Here is a 24,294-nt window from a genome sequence, read left to right on the forward strand (position 1 = left end):
AAAATTAGAGATACTAAACACATTTACAACAGAATAACCTAATAAATATCTGAAAGATATAGAAGGCAACATAAAATTTCATATTTGGTAAAGAAATTTTGATAAAGTAGGGCAAAGAAAAGCAATAGAATTATCCCAAATAAAACTTATTCTTTTTTTGAAGTGTCTTTTTTATTCTTCTATTCAGTTTCTTAATCCATTTATTGTTTATTTTATTTTGTTTACCTGGTATTAATTTTTTTGAATCTTTCTATACCTGGAGATTAATGCTCTATCTGAGGTGAATGTGATAAAGTTTTTCTCCCACTTAGTAGACTCTCTCTTGTTTTATCCAGTGTTTCATTTGATGAGAAGAAGCTTTTTAGTTTGAATCCATTTTATGTATTGAGTCCTGATTTTACTTCTTGTACTTTAGGAGTCTTGTTAAAGAAATCAGGTACTAAGTCAACATGGTGAAGATTTGGGCCTTTTTTTTTTATTCTATTAGGTCTCTGGTCTAGTGCGTAAGTCTGTGTTCCACATAGAGTTGAGTGTTGTGCAGGGTGAGAGATAAGGTTTTAAATTAATTTTGCTACATGTGGATTTCCAATTTTCCCAGCACCAGTTACTGAATAGGATATCCTTTGTCCAGTGAATGTTTTTGACACCTTTGTCAACATCTTCAGCAATTATATTATTAGAAATCAAAACTGCTCAAAGATTTCATCTCACCCCATTCAGAATGGCTGTTATCAAGAATAGAAACATCAATAACTGTATTGATTTAAGGAAAAAAGTAAACTCATACATTGCTGGTGGGAATGCAAATTGCTGCAACCATTATGGAAAGAAGTATGGAGATTCCTCAGTAAACTTGTAATGGAAACACCATTTGACCCAGCTGTCCCAATGTTCAGTTTATACCCAAAGGACTTAAAATCAGTATATTAAAGTGACACAGCCACATCAATGTTCATAGCAGCTCAATTCCCAACAGCTAAACTATGGAACCTAACTATGTACCTTTCAACAGTTGAATGGATCAATGGTATATATGATATATATATATACCATTTATACCATCATATATATATGATGGTATATTACTTACCCTTAAAGTAGAATGAAATCATGACATTTGCCAGTGAATCAGTGGAGAATATCATAATAATTGAAATAAACCAATCCCCAAAACAGAAAAGTTGAATTCTTTTTCTCTGTTATACTGATGTTAATTCACAATGTGGGGGACTAGGGAAGAATAGAGTTACTTTAGATTAGATAGAGGAGATTGAAGGGAGGGGAGAGGTTTTGGGACAGAAATGATAGTAGAATGAAAGAGACATTATTATTTTGTGTACATATATAGCTATACAGCTGGAGAGATTCTCCATCATGTATTACCAGAAGAATGAGATATTATACTCCATTATATATTTTGTATCAAAGTGCATTCTGCTGTCATGTAATACTAATTGAGACAAATAAACAAATTGAAAATAAAACTTATTTAAAAAGAGAATTGAAATGATGCAACAAAGAAATAACAATCTATTTCTGACAGAAATAGATTAACAATTTAAGTGTGTAATGTAGCGAACACAAAAATAAATGGAAATGTCATTAAAGAAGGTGCCCAACTTTCAGTGCTTATAAGACAGAAGAACCTTGAACAGAATCAAATTGGAAAACGGATTGATGTGGTATAGGGTGGAAACTGGTTCATCCGATTACATTATAAAATGTTCTATGAATAATGTTCTTCCTCCAGGTCATTGCCTACTCTTGAACTTGTTGGAAAAAAATGAGCCAGGTCTATCCCTGTGGCCAGGGACTGCAGCTACAGTCTCTTCTATCCTTTTCTGTCTCACCAGGGCCTCCAGCTCTGTTTCAACCACTGTGTTTTATCCAGTGATGTCTCTCAAATCTATGTTTTTGCCTTATCTGTTCTTCCTGTCTTAACAGTGCATATAACATCCCAGGATGAATTATTTTTGTGTTGAGTTCATTGCATTTGATTATTCAATTTAAAACTATTTCTGGATTCTTCCCATGGAGCAGCCTCCCTATTCTCCTTGCTCTTCAGAGCCTCCTGTCTGTCTACTTTTTAATTTCTAGGATTTAAATTCACTGCCATGTCTTCTGAAGAATAGATGCTCTTGGTGGGAGGGCTCAACTTCAATACTGATAAGCAGGTCTTGGAAGATCACTTCAGCAGCTTTGGGCCTATTTCTGAAGTGGTTGTGTCAAGGACCAGGAGACTCATCAACCCCGGGGTTTTTGTTTCACTAACTTCACCAACACAGATCATGCCTCAGATGCCATGAAAGCCAAGAAAGGAGAGTCCCTGGATGGTTGTCAGATCCATGTGGAGCATGCAGACAAGTCTGGCCAGGCACCAGAGGGGATGCCTTTGGGACCCATGGACATGGTCACAGATAGAGTTGATGGGAACCAGGGCTATGGGAGTGGCCGGTATGACAGTTGACCTGGAGGATATGGATATGGATATGGATGATCCCAAGACTATAGTGGCAGAAGTCAGGGTGGCTCTGACTGTTACTCAGGTGGAGATTACGGAGACAATTATGACAACTAACTTGAGGCATGCACACATAAAGTACAAACACAAGAAATAGCACTTCTGATCCAGGATCGTCCCTCCAAATCACTGTATTTATAAAGACTTTTGGAGCTGCTGAAACATCTGTTTTAGTACATCAACTTCTATTTTTGAAATGAGTTCTCAAGATTGCTTGTTAAAAGACCTTTTAAAAAAGCTCCATGTACATTTTTTTTTCTCATTTAAAGACAAATTCTCAGACATTTGTTGATTCATAGGTATTTTTCCTTTTAACAGGTTTTTAGTTTGGTCTCTCAGGATTATTGCTTCTGGCAAAAGAAAAGTTTGGCCAGACTTAATTTTATTAGCATTAAAGTTGGGGATATTCTTTAAAACCTATACACAATGTTTATCATCATTAGAGAAAAATTTCCAAATGTACCTTTAACAAACTGTGTCAATAACATGATACTTTTTCTTAAAATTCAAGATCACCAACCCAATTATACAGACAAGGTTCTTAAAAATGTTTGTGAATGTCATTTTTTTAATGGTGTATGAAAAAATATTATGTTATGTCTCTTGTAGTGTTTAGGATATCCTTCACAGAACTGATTAAAATATGAAACCTGTACACACACACACACACACAAAAAGTATTTCTGATCAGAAACTTAGAGAATACAGGTCTGTTTAATTGATCTTATAGGTAATATTTTCCCATTATCCTTTTTCAATCAAAAGGACTTACATAAATTATCATAAAATATTAAGAGTTAATGCAGTAGTGAATGATTTTTATTGTCCATGGAACTCGTTTGAAAATGTAAAAATAATCAGCTTTGCCATGAAATCTAGGAAACTAAGAAATGACTTAAAATTTTTATATGTTCATGGTAAATGACTTGTATGAACACTGAATCCATTTATATACAAAAATGAGGAGGCAAAATATAGAAATTGTGATTTGAGAAGAGAATTCAAATTTCAAAGTTTTTTAAAATAAAAATAACCACAATTTCCAGGGAAGGTTCACAGAGGAAGAGGGTAAAATGTAATAATATATTTATTTCTACACTAGTATTACACATATACTTCTCTGGGTGATTTACTTCCACACCCTTGTCAATATTTTAAATCTTTTTTCCTTAACTGCAGAGTGGATCTTAAATATTAATACACTACAATTTATAAAACAGTGTAAGTTCAACACCCCTTTAGATTATGATCAATTTCATTTTTTCCAACAAATTCAAGAGTTAGTTATTTAATATGTAATTTAAAATAGTATGATTCAGTATTTGGAGAATAACTTGTTTCACTTTATATCATTTCTTCACACATACTTATATTTGAAGAGCTTTATTGATATAAGATTCATATAAATTAAAGCAGCATATATAGGTATGAAATTATAAGTCTAATTCAGTTACCAATTTTGTCTTCTATTTGAAGACAGAGATAGATATGATATTCCTTTAGGATAATATCTAACTCATAAGAGATTTTCTATGTTTCAGTAGGAAACATTGAATGAATTTTTAATTTTATAATTTGTAATAAGTTTGAATTTCACTCAATATATATCACTCATAAATAATTAGAGTTCATAATAACAGCAAAATAAAATAATATAAATCAGAAAAAATATTTAGACAATTTTGTTTAGCTTACCACTTCATGCTATCACCATTTTAAGTAAATTGCTTGATGATAGGGTATCATACTGGAAGTGTTTCCAATGTTTCAAGGCAATAAAACAGTGCTTCTGAACACATTTATCTTTTTTCCTCTTATTAACACAAGATAAAATGTAAGTGATAATTAACTAGGTTATGATTGTGTGAAAAACATGAAATTATTAACAAATATATAGAAACACATTTAATAATATTGCTGAACATTGTGGTTTGGATACAGGATTGTCCTCTGGAAAGCTAATATGTTGAGCATTTTAGCAACACTCAGAGGTGAGGACTCTGGATTAAGAGAACTGTATTCTCATCAGAGGTTGAATCCATTGCAAGATTGATAATCTGAAGGGAGTACATTATTGTAATAGTATCCAGGTAGGGCGAGGGTAGGGGGAGTAGTTTGCTGGGGGTAGGGACTTAGAATCTATGTCATCCATGGATTCCTCCCTTACCTGCTTTCTGGATGCCATGATGTAAGCAAGTTTTCTCTATCTCTTCATTCCACCATGAGGTTATTCCCACCTGAAACCCAAAATAATGGAGCCAGGTGATCATGTGCTATGACATTTCAAAAGATCAATGAAGATTCAATTTATTTTTCCATTTTGTTTTTGATAGGTATTATATGTGTGAATAAATGGAGAAAGCTAGATAATGCTTACATGGATTTTTTCTTTCAAATATTGATTTTGTTTACAAAATTAATATTTTTGAAAGCTAAAGGGATCTCAAACAAGATTTACTTTAAAAAAGAAAATTACTTTCAAACTTATCAAAATTAAAATACATAAAATCAAATGTAAAATGTATCAAGGTAAAAATACATTATCCTAATTAAAATAAATTATACTTCATGCATATATAATATGTCAAAATACACTATACGTCATGTATATGTAAAATGAGCAAAAAAGAAGAAACCACTAAGACTTATACTGTATTTAGTGTATTTCTTTGTGTCTTATTATTATCAGTAATGCTTTTTATGTATTATAGACTCCATTTACAAAACAACACAACTGACTCAGGAAGAGTACAAAGACTGTTAATGGCAGTAAGAGATTTAAGCACACAGATCATGGCATCAAAACCAGTCATTTTACTTTTGACTTCAAAATTTCTTCTTTAGGGGGAGTGGGGAGGGGAAGTACATATATTTTTCCTTATAAATGTAATAAGTGAAAAAGCTTATATTATGCAAAACTGCAATCTTTGAAACAGCCCTAACAGAAATGAGTGTTAACAGCAACAAAAGTTAAGCAACTCATACACATGGTTTTTGCAACAAATGGTCTTACATGTTGACAATCACCATTGCCTATGCAGTTATCTCAAAACTCACTGACATGCATGCCTTCTGCATTTGTTACTTAAATACAAAATGAAAATTTCTACGTTTGTCCTTGTGTAACTTTTTTATATTGCTTAAGAGATTATCAACATTCAGGAAGTATTAAACTATAATAATATGGTTCCTATTTTGCCCTGATTTCTATATTCTCTTGGTTCTTTTCAGATATATATGACAAAAAGTGTATTTTTATATGTTATACATACATTAAGGACAACTAATTCCAATTAGAATCCCATTTTTTAAAAATATTTTTAGTTATAGACATGGATGCTATACATTTATTTTATTTATTTTTATGTGGTGCTGAGGATCATACCCAGTGTCTCCTACATACCAGGCAAGTGCTGTACTACTGAGCTACAGTCCCAGTCCAAGGATCCCATTCTTTTGATTTCACATAATGTGGAGATTCACTTGTGTATTCATATATGAATATAAGAAATTTATCTCTGATTTGAGCTGCTATTTTTTGTATTCCCATTCTCCATTCTTTCCCTTCATTTTCTTTTGTCTATTGAAGTGAATTTCAAACTCCCCTCCTTACTGTTACCATTCACATATCAGAGGGAAAATTCAGCCTTTGTTTTTTGGAACTGGTTTATTTCACTTAGCATTATAGTCACCAGTTCCCTCCATTTACCAGCAAATGCTATAGTTTTTTCTTCTTTATTGCAGAGGTATATTCCATTATATATATATATATATATATATATATATATATATATATATATACCAATATATATATATATATATATACAAATTTTTTAATCCATTTATCTGATGAAGGGCACCTAAGTTGGTTCCATAGCTTTGCTATTGTAAATTGAGGTGCTACAAACATTGTCATGGTTGAATTAATGGAGTATGCTGGTTTTAAGTTTGATTGGTATGTCTGGAGGAGTAGCATAACTGGGTTAAATGGTGCTCTCATTCCAAGGTTTCTGAGGAATCTCCATACTGCTTTCTGTGGTGATTGCACAAATTAGTAGTGTCACCCCAATGTATAAGTAAAGCTTCTCTTTATATCCTGGCCAAGACTTATTGTTACTTGTGTTCTTGATAACTGCCATTCTGACTAGAGTGAAAGGGAATCTTAGTGCAATTTTAAATTGCATTTCTCTAATTGCCAGGGTTTTTGGACATTTTTCATACATTTCTTGGACACTTGTATATCATTTTTGTGAAATGCATGTTCTATACTTTTTCCCATTTGTTGATCGAGTATTTTTGTGGTTTGGGTGTTAAGTTTCTTGAGATCTTTATATATCCTGGAGATTAAACCTCTGAGGTACAGGTGGTAAACATTTTCTTCCATTCTGTATGTTCTATGTTTATGTTCTTGATTTCTTTGTTGTGAGAAAATTTTTTAGTTTGATACTATCCCATTTATTGATTCTTTACTTCTTGTGTTTTAAGAGACCTTTTGTGGAATTTGGCTCCTAAGTTCACTAGATGGAGATCTGAGCCTACATTTCCTTGTAGAAGGCACAGGGGCTCTAGTCTAAGGCATAGGTCCTGTTAGGGTCTCATTTTGACTAATCCCCAGAGAATCAAACTGAACACACAGTAATGCAAATCACACAATGAGGTTTTATTAAAGCAAGCTCAAGCCTGGACCGCAACCAGCCCCTTAGACTGATACAATGGCTGAGGGGAGGGAGCGGCCCCAAGGGGCGATAAAGCCTTCTATTTAAGAGATTTCCAAGCATTCACACACAAAGACCTGTACATTATTGGTTAACTTTGAACAGCTAAACATTAGTCATCCTCTGGTTGGGTCCTGCCAATCTATTTGATTCTCATTGGGTCCCACCAGAACTGAATGGTCCTAGAGGAAGAAGGGAGGAGGGAAGGGGTGAACTATGCAGGAGATGAGTCAGGGTTAGGCCCCCCTGTCCTTGATAGATAAGGTTTCTAGGCAGCTGCACATTCCTCAGACAAATATCTCTTAACAACCTGGATAAGCACAGGGACCCAGCAGTTCTGATTGTGCTGTATTGGCTCTTGAGGGTGCAGTCACAACTGCCTGCATCCTGGTGATTAAGACAGTTAGCTGCACAGATATCACCCTGTTCTCAACAGTCCATTATCCACTTTGAGTGTTGTGCAGGATGAGAGATAGAATTTAAATTTGTTTCTATTGCATATGAATTTACAGTTTTCCCAGCACCATATATTGAAGAGGCTATCTTTTCTCCAATGTACATTTATGGCATCTTTTTTCTGATATATTTTGGGTAGATTTGGATCAAATATACCTGTACAGAGATTTAAGATATTCAACATAATCTCTAGATTTTCTGATTTTCTTTACACTTGTGTTTCCAGAGTGATGGGATATATCTTTGAATTCAGTTGTGTAAAATGGCAATTGAAATGAACAATGATTTTATTTCTGAAGTTCTATTTGGTGCTCATTTTGAGACCACAGATCAACCATGAAGGAATTATTGGGTATTTTCATTCATTCAAAAAGTGAAAAATTACTTTTAGGAAAGAGGACAGTCTCAAGGGAGAGAGTGGATCTACTCAAGTAGAAGAGAAAGGGACAATGTACCTCTCCTGCACTCCAGTTTTAATGGGAACCCTAGGGAAGTTTCCAGAGAGTACAGCACAAGTCCACCTTATTTTTACTGACAGAAGGTGACACCAGACTTTTACATCTCTGCTATCATGGCAGTTCTAGGTCAACTTGGCCCATGATAATTGGATTTCCAACCACACATTCTTACAGATTTTATGGTTAGGAGGAAATGTCCTTATTGCCCAGAGTTTCAAGGTCTGGTCACAAAAATATACTCCTTAAGGGTAACTTGGGTTCTTCTTGTCAACAATATTTTGTGGCTGCAGCAAAGAGGTAGCTTTCTAGGAATTCAATATATCCTGTCCACAGAGTTCAGGCAGGGCTACTGATAAATTGCTTCTTGGGAATAAAAGCATGTGGTGGCCAGAAGAGTGGGTCAATTTGATTGAATTACTATACAGAACATTTAGCTTTTATAATGTCACAGATGTCTTCATGAGCTGTAATTAAGATATCTTTAGAGATGAAATTATCCTTTCAATTACAATTTCATAAATGTGAAGTCAATATTATTTTATATGCTTTGCAAAACTGAAAATAAATTCAGAAGAAAATAAGAGATTTTGTATATTATTTAAATCTCTGATTCCAGTATAATTAACCTAAATGGACACAAAATGTGCAAGGAAAAACAAAGCACCAAACTACTCAGAATGTGCTATTAATTTGGGTATACTCCAAGATATGCTCTGAGTGTGATGAGTGGAAATGACAAGCTTAGAATTCTGTTTGGAGGAGGGTCAATGGCTGATCTGAGACAGATGCCATCACTCACCAGGCCTTTTGATAGCTGTGTCAGTTGATAGTAGGTATGCACCTCAGAGGGGAGCTCCAATAAGTCTTGGAAGTGCCTTGTAGAGATGGTGGCAGAGATCCCAAAGATGTCTGCTACTTAAACTTAGTACATTCCACTCCTGATTAGGCTATGGTCATATAATGTTCTGGTAATCAGAGCCACAATATTAGATCTTTGGAAGAGAATGTAGTGAGAAAAATCTTTTGAATTTGTTCTTTACTGTATTTCCTGAGTCTCTGTAAACTTCATATAATGATCTGTGAATGAGAAAACAAAACACTTCACTTACATATCTATACAAAATTGTATGCACGTCTTACAAAGGGCACATAATGACTCATGCCACTTATGTGGAATCCAACCCTGCCAAGATCCATTATTACTGTAAATATGTTTGTATACCTAGGATCGAAACTATTTAACAGCATTTAGAACATAATTCTCTTGAGGAAAACTGTCATGTGTGCTATTGTTCATGTCAGGTTTGGAAGAATGTAGAAGGTCAAAAATATGGCACATTTGAGTCTCACCTTTTTATTAATCTTAGACGCAGTTTGATCCAATGGCACACACAGACAGCAGAGGACAGATTCTAAAAAGGAAATAAAAATCTCATGTGCCTCTTCATTAGACATGATTCTTTAGCAAAGTGTGGGGTAGAGAGATGTGGCCAAACACTTAACAACACCTTATGTAGTTCCAAGAGAACTCTTTGATAATCATAATTTTTAGCTATCATCTCTGCAAAGAAATGAGAATAGAAATAAAGAAAATTTTAGAAATGAATAACAGAGATAAAACATATAAAAATTTTGGATACTAGGAAAGCAGTTCTAAGAGGATAATTTGTAGCACTCAGTGCCTAAATTAAAAAATAGATTCTGGTCAGGCATCATGGTACACACCTGTGATCCCAGTGACTCAGAAGAATGAGGCAGGAAGATTCTGATTTCAAAACCAATCTCAGCAAAAGTGAGGTGCTAAGCAACTCAGCGAGACTTTATCTATAAACAAAGTACAAAATAAGACTGGGAATGTGGCTCAGTGGTCATATGCCCCTCATTTAATCCCCAGTACTTAAAAAAAAATTGCAGATGCATGAACTTATGCACCACCTCAAGGCCTTAGAACAATTAGTAAAAGATAATAATTAATTAAAATTAGAAGTGAAATCATTGAGGTGTGAGAAAAATGGAAAGTTACATGTAACAAAATTAAATTAGACCTTTATCTCTCACCATGCACAAAACTCAATTCACTGTGGATCAAAGACTTAGGCACTAGTACAGAGACCCTGTTACTACTAGAAGAAAAAATAGGACAAAATCTTCACCCTGTCAGTCTGGAATCTGACATCCTTAAGAAGACAGCTAAAGTGCAAGAAGTTAAATCAAGATTCAATAAATGGGATGGACTCAAACTGAAAACTTCTTAGCAAAAGAAACAACCATTATTGTGATGAGAGAGCCTACAGAATAGGAGAGAATCTTTACAACATGCACCTCAGATAAAGCATTAATCTCTGAGATATATAAAGAACTAAAAAATCTTAACACAAAAAAAAAAAAAAAAAAAAAAAACAACACCAAATAACCAAATCAAAATGGGATAAGAAATAGAACAGACACTTCACAGAAGAAGAAATGTTGGGACTAATGACATGTTAACTAACTCAGGCTGACTTCTTACTCCCTAGAGGGTGAGCAAGATCAAGACCTCAAAGGCAGTTTCAAAGGTTAATGAGGATAAATTGGACCACCATCAGGGATTGGTTAACAACAATTCCACGAACGTGATCAGCTCGTGCTTGCCATATAGTCCTATTGGACTCTCACCTGCGTGAACTCCCCCATGTCTTGCTGACCTTTAAGCTGATTGGTTCCCACCTAGCCTCCATCCTACATAAAAGCTGTGTGACTTCCTCAATAAGCGAGTTCCTGCTGTGACTGGTCTCCCTGATGCATCTGATTGCCCTCTGCCCGGAGGGCTGAGTGTGGGTGGTCAGTCAGCCCTACCTATCCTGGTCTGGTCTTGTTGGGGAGTGTCCCCTTCCCTTGTTGCTTGTCGAGAAGAGCAAGGGGGCTTGAGACCATGACAAAGAAATACAATCAATTAATCAATACATTAAAAAATGTTCAACATTCTAGCTATTAGAGAAATGCAAATCAAACCTACACTTAAGATTTTATTTCACTCCAATCAGAATGGCAATTATCAAGAATGTAAGCAGCAATAAATTTTGGGATGTGGAGAAAAATGTCCACTCATACATTGCTGGTGGGAAGGCAAAATGTACAACCATTATTGAAATCAGTATAGAGATTTCTCATAAAACTTGGAATGGAACCACCATTTGACCTAGTTATCCCACTCATTGGTTTATACCCAAAGTACTTAAAAAGCAGCATATTACAAGTGACACAGCCACATGAATGTTTATAGCAGCTCAATTCACAATAACTAAACTATGGAACTAACCTAGATTCCCTTCAACAGATTAATGCATAAAGAAAATCTGGCATGTGTGTGTGTGGAATATTACTCAGCTTTAAAGAAGAATAAAATTCTGACATCTCTTGGTAAATGGATGAAGTTAGGGGATATCTTGCTAAGCAAATAAGCCAAACCCAAAAAACTGTAGGCTGAATATTTTCTCTGACATGTGGATGCTAAATCACAATAAGTGCCAGTGCGGATAGTGAAGAATAGAGTTACTTCATATTAGGTAGAGGAGAGTGAAGGGATGGAAGGGGGTCTGGAATAGGAAGGACAGCAGCATAAAACAGACATTATTACCTCATATACATATATGACCTCATGACCAATGTGTTCCTACAATCTGTATAATCAGAAAAAAGATACATTACACTCCATTTATTTATGATCTCTCAGAATATATAAATGCATTCCACTGTTGTGTACAACTAACCAGAATAAATTAAAAAAAAATTTAAATGAAGTGGAATTATTGAGATAGAGAATAAGAAAACAACACACAGGATCAATGTAATGAAAAGTTTGCTCTTTTAAAAGATAAAGATTAAAAAATCCTTAGCCAAACCAATGAAAATAAATGTGAGAAGACCAAAGTCAACAAGACCAGAGATGAAAAAGGAGATATTATCACAGACCCATATGAAATCCAAATGTCTATCAAAACATAGTTTGAAAATTTATACTGCAAAAACCTGTAAAATCTGCAAGACATTGAAAATTTCTAAATATATACCACCTACACAAATTGAAACAGAAAGATATAGAAAATTTAAATAGACAAATATCAAATCAAAAAATTGAAACAGAAATTAACAGTATTCAAAAAAGAAAGTCCCAATACCAGATGGACTCTCATTCAAGTTCTACAAGATATATGAAGAAGAATTAACACCAGTTTCTCTCAAATTATCCATAAAATTCAAAGGGATTGAATACTCTCTTATACAATATATGAAGCCAGAATAACTCTCATAACAAAATCAGACAAAGACTCATCAAGAAAAGAAAAGTACAAACTAACATAACTGATGAATATAGATGCAAAAATCCTTATGGAAATATTAGTAAACTGCCTTAAAAAATACATCAGAAAGATAAAACATTGTCTAGTGAATACCATTGTATGGATGGAAAGTTGGTTCAACATACCCAAATCAATAAATGCAATTCTCCACTTAATCAGAATTAAGAATGAGAATCACACAAATGTAATAGATGTTGAAAAAGCCTTTGATAAAATCCACTATCTATCCATGTTAAAAATGATGCCAAAGCTAGGGATCAAATAACTTACCTCTACATTGTAACATTCACTTATGACAAACCCAAAGATAACATTTTATTAAATAGATAAAAACTAAAAACATGGTCTCTAAAGTCTGAGACACCCAAAAAATGTCTAATCTCACCTCTACTATTCAATGCAGTCCTCAAAACATCAGCAAGTATAACCAGGCAGGAGAAGGAAATCAAAGGGTTACATGCAGAGAAAGGATTACAAGACCCTATATCCAGAAGACCCCAAAAAATTCCACCAAATACTTCTACAGTGTATAAATGAGTTCAGCAAAGTATGAAGATACAAGATCAACACCCATAAATCAATAGATTTCCTATATGCTAACAGTTATTCAGCTTTGCATAAAAGAGAAAAAACATCATTTTCACAATAACCTAAAACAATATCTGGGTATTGATATAACATGGAGGCAAGGCAAGATCTATACAATGAAGGTTATAGAATACTGAAGAAAGAAATTGGAAAAGACCTTAGCAGATGAAAATCATCCCAAGTTCTAGGGCAAGCAGAAACAGTATTGTCAAAATGACTGTTCTTTGATGTAATGCCCATCAAAACATCAACGACATTCATCACAGAGTTAGAAAAAAAATCCATTTACTGGGAAAAATGAGACCCAGAATAGACAAATTGGTACTTGTGAAAAAAGGAAAGTAGTCAAACCTGATCTGATATTATACTACAGAATAGGAGAAAAAAACAAAAAAAAACAAATAACAAAAAACAAAACAACAGTATTGGCAAGGAAATAGATATAAAGTCCAAGGGAGTAGAATAGTAGACACAGGTAAATCCACATGCTTGTAGCTATCTAATCCTTGCCAGAGGTTCCAAAAAATATATTTTGGAGAAAACAAAGCCATTTAAATAAATTGTGCTAGGAAAAATGAATAGATATACATAGAAAAATGAAAATACATCTCTACATTTCACCCTGCACACATAGACCAGAGACATGAATTAGACCATAAACCTTGAATCTTCTAGAATAAAACCTAGGGTCAAAAGTCAAACAGGTTCCAGCACCAACTTCCTTAATAAGATGCCCAAAGTACATGAAATAAAACCAAGAAAACCAAGAATTAATAAGTGGGATATCATCAAACCATAAAATTTCTGCATGACAAAGGATACAATTAAGAATATGAGAGAGTCAACAGAATGGGAGAAAATCTTGATCAGCTAAAAACAAATAAACCAACCAGTGGGCAAAAGAACTAAAGATAATCTTATTAAAAGAAGAAAAATTCCTGGTCAAAAAATGTATGAGAAAATGTTGAAAATCTTCTGCAGATAAGAAAATGCAAATAAAAATTAAATTAAGGACTTTTCTCACTCCAGTCAAAAGGATTTTGAATACAAACATTAACAAAAGATGGTGAGGTTGTGGGAAAAAGTTACAATTGTACTTTTTTGTGAGATTGCAGACTAGTACATCCACTCTGGAGAGTAGTCAGCATATTCCTCAAAAAACTAGGAATGAAACCATAAAATGACTCAGAAACTTCCTTCCTCAGTATTAATGATCTTAAATTGGTATAGTAATATTGATAGAGTTACTTTCATGTTCATAGCAGCAATATTCATATTAATAAAATTATGGAATCAACCTAGGTGAATGCAAATAGAAAAATGGATTTATCTATGTACAATGGAGTTCTACTCAGCTACAACAAAGAATGAATTTAGGGTATTTACTGATAAATTGGTGGAAATGGAGAATATAATACTAAGTGAACTAAGCTAAACTCAGAAACTCAAAGATTGGATGTTTTCTTTCATAGGCAGAATAAGGGACAGAGGGAGGAAATACGAGAAAAACATAAGATAACACAAAGATTAGTAATGTAGAAGTACATCTAGAGAGAGAGTGAGAAGAATGAGGGGAGACAATGAAAAATGAATTTTCAAAAATAATGTACATGTCTAGATATGCCATTGGGAATTTCATATTTATACATAAGTAAAAAAGAACCAATCAAATATAAATATATGAGTAATAGGAAATCTGGTAGAGGAGAGAGAATGGGGGAGGAGAGAGAAGCTGGGAGGGAAAAGAGATGGATAGTGAACTGAAATCAAATTTCATTCATGAGTGAGTTTGTTGCAATGAACCCAACTACTATGTATAGCTATAAAGCTCTAATAAAAAAATAAATTCTAATTTTTATCATATATTAATTGTGATTACTTTGATATGCTTAGTGCAGAATGCACTCATTCTGTTGGTCTGCATTTACTAAGACTTAATGATATAGAAAGTTATAAAACCCTGATATTCCTTCAAAATTAATAATACTGCCTTTTAATTGTAATTGCCTAAGCATGAGAGGAACTACAATGATTTTCTCTAAGTGACTGAATAAACAAACTGTGGCATATGAAGAAAATAAAAGAGAAGAGTTAGATGTTAAAAAAATCAGTTACTGCTGGGTTTGTCACTAGGGGTAGAGGGCTTGCCTAGAGTGTGAGTCACTGGGTTAGATCCTCAGCACCACATAAAAGAATAAGTAAACAAATAAAATAAAGTTAAAAAGTATTTGTTAAAAACTCAGTTGCTTTAATTCCAGAATATAACACTGAACACAATTTCATGGAAAATAACAATGTCATATTGCAATAAGAAATATATTATTTCAAAAAATACTAATGATACGGTGCTCAAGAAAAATATGATTTTCAAAACATGATTAAAGTTTTCTGTATGGACCAAGAATAAATATTGTATGTAAAAATCATTTCTCATAGCCTTAATGCATAAAATATTATTTGAAATTTATTTTTAAACATAATTTTTGAAAATAACTTTAATTTAGGTCCACCAAAATAATGTAAACATTTGGTTAGTCTTAATATGTTTTTTAAAGCTTACTTATATATAATTGATTTAAAGACAGCTTTCATTCTCAAACTGTTCCTGTTTGCAGTAATTGTATGGTTTTAATAGGTTTTTGTTTTAGGATTACTCTACTATTTTTTTATTCACAATCAACATTTGGGGAATATTTGAAATTAAAATAATTGGATGCCTAACACATCTAATTGGCTACCCAGCACATGTGTTTTGTGATGGAGTCTCAGAAAATTTTAGAACTGAGAATGTTTAAAATGTATGTTACTTGAATTTCACAATTATTTTTCAGGGTGTTCAACCTAAGTGCCCCAAAACTGAGAGCTGCATGTTAGAATTCAAACATATTGTTCATCAGCAGTACAGTGGGCTTACATTTCAGACTCCAAGCATCAGCTCAACCTTCTTTCATCACACCCACCATGCTACGCTTCAGATATTGGCAAAACTCAGTCCCATAAGTTGTGGCCATTTACAGCTAGCATGATTTATGTTTTGCTAGTAATGTTTTGTTGGTTTTAATTGACAGATTTACAAGCCCAAATTATGTTTCTTCCAACTTATTTCTTCCCATGAATTTTCTCCTGTATTGTTCAATAAAACTTAATTGAGCAAAATAAAAAGTGCATAGTTTCAGTTAAAGTAAATTTATAAAATTACCACTTGTATCAAGAAAAGGGGATAGGAAGGATAGAAGAATGAATCAGACATTACTGCCCTGTGTACATATATAACTGCATGACCAGTGGGATTCTATATCATGCATAATGAAAAGAATAAGAAATTATACTCCAAAATATATGATATGTAAAAGTGCATTCTTCTGCCATGTGTAAGTAATTAAAATAGTTAAAAAATTAAAAGAGGAAGTGGTAATCATCACCCATTCTAACCAGTATCACCTCTGTCCTGAAGTAACAACCATTCTGAATTCAGTTGATATATTCATTTTTATGACTTGGCAATTTCTATTAATAGTGTCATACATTCTGTATTCTTGTGCATCTGGTTTAATTTTCTTGTCAAATGTAGCTGAAATTTCTTTTCAGTTCTATAGTGTATCTGAATATATCACAAGGTATTTATCCATTATACTTTTGATGGACAGCTAAGTTATTTCCAGATTTTGACTGTTACAAGTAGTGCTACCATGCACACTTGTGCTAAGGAGAAAAAATGTAAGAGCTAAGAGTAGCTGCTTCTGATGTGAAACTTCCATGAAAGTGGGGGTAAAATTCCCTAAAAATATTCTCCTCCTTCTGTGTGAATCTGCCAAATTAGATCACCCAGAATGGAATGCTTTCTGCCCCTTCAAATAGCAACTTACTTGAAGAAAATACCTCAAGTGGAAGGAAGCAGGAACACCTTTAGAAACAATTGAGATCTACAATGTTAGAATATGATGATCTTTTAAACATTAGAATGCAGTATTTTTGTAAGAAAGTATTATTCATGCCAAGCATAAAGCAGAGGAGGGAAGTACCTTTAAAACTAGCTTTTTATAAATATTAAGTAAAAGAATATCTGACTGGCTTCTTTCTAAGTCATGTAAACTTCTTGATGTTTGGTCTTCTCAAGTGGGAACTGTGTCCTGCAGACTGATTATTTTTCAGAACTTTTGAATTATGATATTCTACTTTATTTGTGTAGCCCTACACATTTTAAAACTTGAAAATAAGAATCTTTAATTTACCATACATCTTTGTCTTGTTCCATTCAAGACTATATTCATATATTTATAATACTTACCCATGACATAATCATATAACACATAAGTTAGAATACTGGTTTATCCCTGCTTCTCTTTCCCCATCCTCTATTCACCAAGGTGAAAATGAATCAGTACCTTATATGTATAATTTTCATGTTTTATTCACAAGGTACAAATATTTTATACTGTATACTTATGTATTCATCTAATATTTTACTATTTTGTTTTTAGCTGTTTTTAACTGAAACATTGTAGCATACCAGCTGTGATGGTACATGACCATAATCCCATCATCTTAGGTTGCTAAGGCAGGGTTCTGAGTTCAAAGCCAGCCTCAGCAACTTAGCAAGGCCTTACGTAATTTCTGTCTCTAAATGAAATATAAAAAATGGTTGGGGATGTGACTTAGTGGTTACATACCCCTGAGTTCAATCCTTGGTAAATAAAATAAATAAAAATAAATAAATAAAAACAAAATAAAAATAAATAAAAGTAAATAAAATAAATAAAAAATGACATCATATAAAGGTAAAGGATAATTCTGAAGTGTGATTGTGTTTGTAAAGTTATCATACTGAAGTACCATGGTGTATATAATCTTTGTGGACCTATGTTTTGTCTTAAAACATATTGCTAAACTCAACAAAAATGTGCACATATATTTGCCAAAGAAGACTTACTCTAGAATGTTCATAGTGAGCAGTTTATCATAATTCCTATGTGGACCTAGTTCAAAGTCCATCATCTGTTATGTGAATAAATGAATTGTAATCAGTAAACACAATTGAACCCTGTACATCAATATTCCTGAAATGTCCCATGTCACACTACAAAAATGGACATTTTCTTCACAAACTGATAAGCTTTTCCTTCTGCCCCATTTGTTGATTGTTTTGTTGTATTTGTTTATGTAGAAAGAATTTTTAAAAATATTATTTGACCACCAAGATAGTAAAATTTGACACAAGAATCATGAATGAAATATAACTCTAGTGGGTGAAATTTTAAGGAGCAACCAGATATTTACAGAGTCCAATATATCCCCACACAAAATATTTGTGCAATGCAAAGTTTAAATAATTGTTTATTTACTATTGGACCATCCTGGTAGATATTCATTAACCAAACAATGAGTCAACATTGACCAGTAATAGAATCAAGTTGTATTATATAACTGCATATCTTCTTGTGCTGTGTGATTGAGGACCTCAGATACTCACTCTTGAGTGGATGTTAACTTTATATCCTAGCAGATGTTAAACATCCCAGAGGCTTTTCCTAATTATTGGCTATATCTGTCAGTGCAGCAGGAATATACTTCTTTGTAAGAACATGGCATTGAATTTGTGATATTCCATATCAGATTGCATAACTTGAATCCACTCATGAGGAAACATTACAAGATCCTAAACTGAAGAAAAATTTACAGAATTACAGAAATACACCTTCAAAAGCGTAAATGCCAAGAAGAGTCCAGAAAGATTAAGGAAATGTCTCAGAATAAAAGAGGCAGAAGAAATAAGTACAATAATGGAACTTAAAATTTCTCAAGCTTGTATTTATTTTGGTTATAAAGAATATTGCTGAAATAATTCTGCATAAGATTTGTGGATTAGAAATTTATAATGAACAGTTTTTAGTCTGATTATTACACTGTAGATAAATAATTCTTTGTTTACAGATATACAAATATTTAGCAATAAAAAGGCATCATGTCTGCAACTTAGAAATGGTTAAAAAAAAGAAACTTTGTTATATACCTATGTTTATATTTATTAGAACAAGAGGTAGAAAATAAAGATAATGAAAATGTTAATTTTGAGGAAATGCTTCCTAAGAATTCTTTGTGTTTCATTTACAAATCTTCTATAAAGCTGCACTTGTTCAAATACAACACTTTTGAAAGAAAAATAATTTTTTATAATATTAACAAGTAACAGTAGACTCAGTAAAATAAACCATGGGTCTGTGTAGTTACAAATAAATGAATTCATTGAATATTGGCTGAATAACATTTACATAGTCTCAAATTATTTTCCCACAGAACAATAAATAATTATAAAGGGAAAAGATGACCTCACATAAGAGAAATACAGCAGATACCACCGTTAGTAATCAATGTTAAGCAGTATTGGAGAGATTAAAATTATAGGGCACCTGATGAGATTTAAAGAAAAAAAATCACAGTATCACTTTTGTGATACTCTTGTCAAAACTGTAATCTTGTTCCAATCATAAAAAAAATCTATCTTAGGCAGTGGAAAACGTCATCTTAGGCACATCCTACAAGCATAATCCTTTAAAAGAGTCACATTAATGAATGTTAAGGAAAGAATAAAGTATGTTTGAATATGAAGGTGTCTACAAAATACAAAATTATGTATATTTCATGTAGCTGAATGGAACATTTTGTTGTAAAAGACAAAATCAGGCAAGTAGCAAAATGTGAAAAGAATCTGAGGATTCACTTGTAGAAAGCATAAAGGTAGAATGTATTAGTTTTGACTTTTTCATTATGAAAGTGGTACTGTAGTTGTGTAGCATGTTCTGATTTGTTGAAAATATTAATGATATCATAAAGGATGGTGTATGCCAGTCACCTACTCTAGAATTATTCAGTGGCAAAAAAGTACTTTTTTACTAGAAGCTGCAACTTCACTATTATTTTTCAAGATTATAAAAACAAAGAAAAAAGGTAAAAAGCATTAAGAACATATTTCTCACCAGGAAAGAATGGTGCTTTTTATTAACATAAAAAATGAAATAATGCAAGTTCAATGACAGTATAATTTTAATACTTTAAAACATTAGTGAATACAGTAATTGGCATACCAATACAATGTTGTCTAAATTTCTAGGTTCATATTTGTTAACAAAAAATTTTGTAATACAATAATACATTTACATTAATACATTTAAAGTGCACTTGCATTCTAAATTATGTTATAGAGGCAAAGAAATAGCTTAATATTTTGATAATTTTGCCATACGTAAATGATACAAACATTTTTCTTTCAAAAAGTTTTAAAAATATTATGGCATTGGTCTAGCAAATGCAATATTATCTATCATATCTACTTTTGCTTCAAACCTCTGTGTATTCTTGTGATGTTTCCACAAGTATGTCTTGTCTTGATTTTTTAGTAAATCTAAAGGCAGAGTCTTCTGTTGGTAAAGATTCAAATTCTGTAGCAAGTTGAGAGAAAAAGAATTGTATTTATTATCTCAAAGATTTCATAAGCATGAATCAGAAATACATGTTGAAAAATTTTCATTGTTTGTAAGAATGAAAAACACCTATGTATGATCACATTACAAAGTTACTATGAAAGAGTTCACCCACAGAATTGCCACTGTGACTAAGTATCAGAACTTCAGAATTTTCACCCCTCCTTCATGAATACAACAATTATATGCTAAGATACTATGGCAAACATTGGGATGACAAGATGAAGATTTAAAAAAAGGCCCACTTCTCAACAATTATATTACTGGAAATTTCCATACAGAATAATGGGCAGTATAATGTGTACAGAATAAGGTACTACTGGAACACAGAGATGGGAATTCTGTGACAATTTTATGGCAGTGTAGGAGATCCTTCTCTGAAGGTGCTGTGTCAATTGACACCTGAAGGATAAAAGAAATTTTGATGGGAAGAGATACATGCAGTGAGAGATGAGACAAAACACTTGTAAGTGGTCCAGTGTAAGTAGAAGCCAGAGCAAAATTACAGTAGTGTGAATGGAAAAAGAGAAGCCTGAATAACTTGACAAGAACCCAGTTGATTTATGTATTTACTTTTCTTGCTAAGAAATTTCAAACTTTTATTGAGGGTAAACGTTAACCAGTGCCAAGGTCATGAACGGGGTGATTTAGATGATTGACTAAGTGCTACCAGGTGAGTCTGGGCTTTCTGCCATAAATCACAGAAAATGTGTGATGCCTTTTTTTTTCATGAATATTTTCAGTGTATAGGCCAACAGTTTCATAGTAGGGCAGATGTGTAAAAAGAGGCAGTTTCAAACTTAGGATTTTTACCTTGTTGACTGCCCAGATTTGAAAGAAATACATAGCTCTTTAATTGTAACTGATTTCTTTTCAGTAGTTAGAACCAACATTTTTAAACATTTGGTTCAATGGTTATATGCTTGATTAGAAATGTGTGGAAATAATTCCAAATATTTTGCTAAGTGTCACCATATACAGGTTTTATTTATTTATTTTTTGTATAAAAGCAACTCTCTCACTAATTCTCCAAGCAGGTTCTAAAGTAGATTATGGAACATAATTAGTACACCTGATAATAATGTGATGTTTAATGACTACATTTTTTAGATTTAAAAAAATTTTTGACAAATTTCCCAGTCTCATTCTTCTTGGTTAAGTGAAATTATTTTAAGCAAAATTCTTAGTGTTGCATTTAATTATACATAGTAGTGGTATTAATTATGGAAATTTCAAAGATGACCATAAAATAATTTGATCACTCTTCCTCCCCAGTGCCTTTTTTCTTCTCCTCTCCTCCCCTCACATTTGAAGGCATGCTGCAGTGATTAAAGAGACATATCTGTATCTTGATAGAAGAGTGCTTTCTGAAGATTCTCATTAAGGCTAGCAGGATTTGAAAAATAAATGCCCCACAGTGAAATCTACAACCTATTGAATTTCAAATAAATTAGCCTAAGAGGCAGTAAATAATAAACATTCCTTTCTTCCAGAAATGTTACGGGAAAATTGTTGACACCGCAAAATCTTCCTTTGCATTGTGTCTACCTTTACACACTCAATCATCATTGTCTTATAAAATGATCAATCACATGATTATTCTGGTAAGAACTAATGAGACTATCTTGTGTTTGCATTGTGATTAACGAATTACAAAAATATTAACTTTCATTTTCTTTTTACACATTCAATTTTATAACTCTGAAGCAATTCAGACCTGATTCTCCCAATTTTTCAAAAAGTATTCATGTAAGCTAATAGAGTGTTAAAATATGTATCACCAACCTATGACATTGTAATTTATGTATTAAATGTTCCTGTTCAATTAGTTCACTGCAATGGTGTTTTATGAAGCTTATATTTGCTCTTGTAAGATTTTATTAGAACACAAAGCCAAACCAAAAAAAAAAGAGTGAGGCCTCTTTTAAATTAGGCATTTGCTAATTAATGTGAATTAAAATCATCAAAACACCATCAAAGCTCTAAACCAAGGTGGAATAAAACTGATAGTTTAGCAATGACACATAATCAAAAGAAGATGCTATCTTTTATTTATATACTTTTCAAACAGATATTTCATTGCTGTAATATTCCAACCTATCAAAAATATTTGAACATTATAAAAATACCTTAAAATGTATCCAAGTGGTTGAAAATCTTTTTATTATCATCTCTTAAATAGATAGACTTCATCATTTTTAGAATAAAACTTAAACATCCCAAAGAAGCCTTAGTATGAAGGAAATCACGTGGTGCGAATGCAAGGTTCCTGTTACATCCCAAGAGAGTTGGGGACAGTGCTCAATGTACATAAGATGGGAGATAGGAAGAGTATAATAGATTTTTCTTTATGGTCATTGCTTTTCAAAGACTCTTGATATCACTGCCATCTTAGATATGAATCATCTAAGAGCTCATTGTTTTACAAAATGAAATACATGCTTAATTCAAATATTTGAAATACATTATAACAGTAGTAACAGTTCAGTAATAAACATATTATACCAAAAATATGACAAATATTATGTGAGTAAAAACAATCAAAGATATATTTGCATTGAAGAACATGTCAAAACATTTTAGCAAAAGAAGAAATTAAACAATTTTAGTGTTACTTTACTGAATTTATAAAATTACTCAATATTTCTTTACATTATAAACTTTCATATTGGTGAAATTTATGAGTACCCATCATACACTTATGATTGGGGTGAAAACGTTTCTTTCCCTGAAAATATTCTACACATAATCTGTTGTTTAAGATTTTTTTAGTTAGTTATGAGAATTGCGCACATTAATATATGAGAAAACTAGGAAGAACAGTAAGCATATCCATGTTCATCAATGAACACAATTCTGGAAAGTAGGGTGAGGCCAAAAATATAGGCAAATTGTGAGACTGTCTCTAGGTCTTCCACCTCTGCTTCTAGTGCTCACACACCAAGCCAGTTATTTCTATCCTGTGAATGTATATACACCATAGAAGGCTTGTGTTGCAAAATACTAATGGTAAACAAGGTAAAATAGGTAAAACTCTACTGCAAAAAATCCCTGTTTCTGCTCATTATATTCTATTTCTTCTTAGTGATATTTAAAATGTAATTGTGAAATATGAAAATAAACAGACCAACTTATTAGGAACAAGTACCAGTAGATTATTTCTAAGTACATTTTATGGTGCATCATTCTTTCCAAAAGTGATCTGTGTAAAACAGGAGACTGCTTGCTGCAAAGGGTTTCTTTTTCTCAAAAGTAAAAAAGTGTGCTGGCCACATTGTTCCCTGTTACTAAATAATGCAAATAATAAGCATACCACTACATTAACACATCAAGGAAGTGATATCACTTCCTCTAACTAGAAGATATATTGTTAGAACCAAGAGTTTTAAGATCCTTGAAAAATCAATTATCATGAAAGATATTAAAAACCTTTTCTCTGAATGAGGCCACTGTGAAAGCCACCACTTGATTACTGCAGATAAATGGAGTTGAATTAAAAACATTAGTTAATCCAATGGGACAAAATGCCACCACACTCCCTAAATATGCAACTTATGGTTATAATACATATATGGGTTTAAAATCCTCTATAATTCCCCATGATGGAAATAGTTAATGTTCAAACACACACACACCACACACACTTGAAAACAACAGAGGAAAATAATTCAGAAATCATTTCAGTTTTTGCCATGTCTATAGGTATTTGTTTGCAAAGATGTTTTTCTGGAATCCCGT

The 24,294-nt window shown here is 32.7% G+C and overlaps 1 pseudogene across 1 annotated transcript; it reads left to right on the forward strand.

Moving 5' to 3' along the window:
* The first annotated feature begins 2,114 nt into the window (after positions 1-2,114).
* Positions 2,115-2,578, forward strand: LOC306652589 (RNA-binding protein 3-like; annotated as a pseudogene). The gene has a single exon. The product of its transcript is annotated as an RNA-binding protein 3-like (transcript).
* The last annotated feature ends 21,716 nt before the right edge of the window (positions 2,579-24,294 follow it).

Source organism: Sciurus vulgaris, assembly GCF_902686455.1.
Source record: "Sciurus vulgaris genome assembly, contig: HiC_scaffold_317_arrow_ctg1, whole genome shotgun sequence".
NCBI classification, from domain to species: Eukaryota; Metazoa; Chordata; class Mammalia; order Rodentia; family Sciuridae; genus Sciurus; species Sciurus vulgaris.